This window comes from Cebus imitator, unplaced genomic scaffold (assembly GCF_001604975.1).
Source record: "Cebus imitator isolate Cc_AM_T3 unplaced genomic scaffold, Cebus_imitator-1.0 Scaffold427, whole genome shotgun sequence".
In the NCBI taxonomy this organism is placed as follows: Eukaryota; Metazoa; Chordata; class Mammalia; order Primates; family Cebidae; genus Cebus; species Cebus imitator.
Window position 1 is genome coordinate 380,033 of NW_016107742.1, and position 3,093 is coordinate 383,125.

Consider the following 3,093-nt stretch of genomic DNA (forward strand, 5'->3'; position numbering starts at 1 on the left):
ATGGAGTCTTGCTCTGTCACCCAGGCTGGAGTGCAATGGCGTGATCTTGGCTCACTGCAACCTCCACCTCCCAGGTTCAAGCAATTCTTCTGCCTCAGCCTCCCAAGTAGCTGGGATTACAGGCACCTGCCACCACACCCAGCTAATTTTTGTATTTTTAGTAGAGACGGGGTTTTACCATGTTGGTCAGGCTGGTCTTGTACTCCTGACTTCTGGTGATCCACCTGCCTCGGCCTCCCAAAGTCCTGGGATTGCAGGCGTGAGCCACTGTACCCAACCAACATACCTACTCCCTGAGTGTCATCTGAGGCCTATGGAGAGAGATAATGAGTGTCAACATCCATTTTGTGCCATCCTCAAAATATTTCTTGAAACATACATTATTATCCCTATTTTACACATGAAGAAACAGGCTGCATAGGTGGTGGTGCGTCTGTAATCCCAGCTACTCGGGAGGCTGAGGCAGGAGAATCGCTTGAACCCGGGAGGTGGAGGTTGCAGTGAGCTGAGATTGTGCCACTACACTCCAGCCTGGGCGACGGAGTGAGACTCTGTTTCAATAAAAAAGAAAAAAAGAGGGCCGGGTATGGTGGCTCACGCCTGTAATCCAAGCACTGAGTTCGGGAATTCAAGACCAGCCTGACCAACATGGTGAAACCCAGTCTTTAAAAAAAAAAAAAGAAAAAGAAAAAGAGGCCTCACAGAGAGTGTAAGTAGCTGGCTGGAAGTTACATAGCTGACAGGAGGTGGAGATGAGTTTTCAAAGCTGATCCATCACATGTGGAGCCTGAATTCCTTTCTGAAACCAGAAAACAAGCTCCCAAAGAGAGCAAGTGGCTAGCATTTTCTTTTTAGACAGAGTCTCCCTGTGTCACCCAAGCTGGAGTGCAGAGGCACAATCTCGGCCACCGCCTCCCAGATACAAGTGATTCTCCTGCCTCAGCCTCCTGAGTAGCTGGGATTACAGACATGTACCACCATGCCTGGTTAATTGTTGTAATTTTAGTAGAGACGGGGTTGCTCCATGTTGGCCAGGCTGGTCTTGAACTCCTGACCTGAAGCAAGTCAACCATTTTGGCCTCCCAAAGTGCTGGGATTACAGACCTGAGCCACTGTGCCTGGCCTATCAAGCAGCAAGCTTTGCTTTTCTTTTTTTTTTGAGATAGAGTCTCACTCTGTCACCTAGGCTGGAGTGCAATGGTGCTATCTTGGCTCACTGCAACTTCTGCTTCCCAGGTTCAAGCAATTCCCCTGCCTCAGCCTTCCAAGTAGTTGAGATTACAGGCACCCACAATCATGCCCAGCTAATTTTTGTATTTTTGTAGAGAAGGGGTTTTCACCATGTTGCCCCGGCTGGTCTTGAACTCCTGACCTCAGGTGATCCGCTCACCTCAGCCTCCCAAGGTGTGGGGATTACAGGCATGAGTCAGCATGCCAGGCCAAGTGGCTAGCTTTGAAAGAAATCTGGCAACACTGCTTTTACCCACCTTATTCCTACCTCCCTGACCTCAGCCAAAGAAAGGAAGCAGGTTCCAAGAGAAATAAGACAGGGGTCCCAACGAAGTGAAATGTATCCTTTTGTTAGCTTAGGCCTCTGAATGAGGTGATCGGGAACAGGCAGGTCTCTGGTTGCGTTTGCTGTCAGCAAACACTGAACATGGGGGACGTACTGCTGAGAGCAACCAAACAGCCCGGCGCTATGGCCTGGAGGCAATGCTGGCTGGCCCTTTTGCAGCCTGAGAAGCTTTCTGAGTTTGGCTGTGGGATCCTAAATCTACCAAGGTGGCCGATATTGGAGAAGACCCAAGAACTGGATAAGAAAGACTGAGGAGGAAGAGAGAGGGTAAATGACATGTCGTACTGGCTCTCCTCCAAATCTCCTGGCCACGGGCAGGGGTGCGGGGAGCACAGGGTCACAAAAACTCTTTGATGGTTCAAAATTTAACCTAATGTTTCTTCTCCTGTAGAAAGTAAACCATTAATCCAACAGTGCCCTGCAGAGAAGGGTAAAGCAAAGCTTCTCTTCGCCTCAGATAAAGAAGGCCCCAGAGGCCACAATTCCTTCCCACCTGCTCCCTAGATACCCCGTTCCAAGACAGGAGCACCCGTCTCTGATACCTTCCTGCTTCACCCATCTGCCTGACTTGGCTGAATGCTGGTGTCCTGGAACTCTTTCTCTGACCTTCCTGTCCACTGCCAGAGAGTAGTAAAATTCCAAAAATGAAAGGAAAGTAAAAGATCATAGAGGATCCATTCATTCAGCAAAGATTACTTTAGCACCTTCTAAGTGTTAGGCACAGAGAAGAGGACCCAGAAGGGTCTTTGCACAAACACAAACACAATGGCGAGACCTGGCTACTATCCCTTAGTGGGGCAAAAGCCATTTGTCCTCTCAGCTTCCGGGTTGTCTCCTGAGAGACACTGTACTTAGTTCTGGAATTTCAAAGCATCTGCAGAACCCTAATCTAACCACACACCCCTCTACTAAGCCAGCTACAGGCATCTCAGACACTCTCCCTAGATCATCCCCATGTCCTTGATGTACTAGTTTCATAAGTTGGTCAGGAATTTTGCTGATCTGGGCTTCCAAGTATGACCACCTTTTTTTTTTAAAATTGGTTAGTAAACTGAACTTAGGGACCCTGCCCTCTTCCTTTCTGCTGGACCTGTAGCTGTACACTTATTCCAACAGGGGCTTGGGACCCAGACTAGCCCTTTATCTGTGGGGGACAGAGAAGAAAAGGGTCAAGACCAACCAGTCCTCTTCTGCCTCCTGCCAGTTCCCTGGCATGTGTTCTGGGTGCTACGCCAGACGGGTGGGGCAAGAGAGGGTCTGAGGGTAAGGACCCAGGAAGGGAAGAGGGAAACTCACCAGACCTGGGAGATATCCCAAAGATGGGGGACCTGCTTCTGTCCTCAGTTGGTGACTTTAGCGCGGGACAAAGTCCTGCTTCAGGTGGCCCCCTTAAAAACCCAGTCCAGCACCTTAGTTGGGGGCACCTCTCTCTTGGTCCTTTTAAGGGAGCTGCTCATGGTCCAGAAGTTTGCATAGGAGAAAGGGGGGACTCATTCCAGTCCAGACCAGCTGCCTCT

The 3,093-nt window shown here is 49.7% G+C and overlaps 1 long non-coding RNA gene across 1 annotated transcript in view; it reads right to left on the reverse strand.

The window, feature by feature from the left end:
- Positions 1 to 3,093, reverse strand: part of LOC119468418 — an 8,539-nt gene extending 5,446 nt beyond the window's left edge. The window contains exon 1 of the long non-coding RNA XR_005197096.1: positions 2,873 to 3,093. This is a non-coding gene — a long non-coding RNA (uncharacterized LOC119468418). The remainder of the gene's footprint in view (positions 1 to 2,872) is intronic.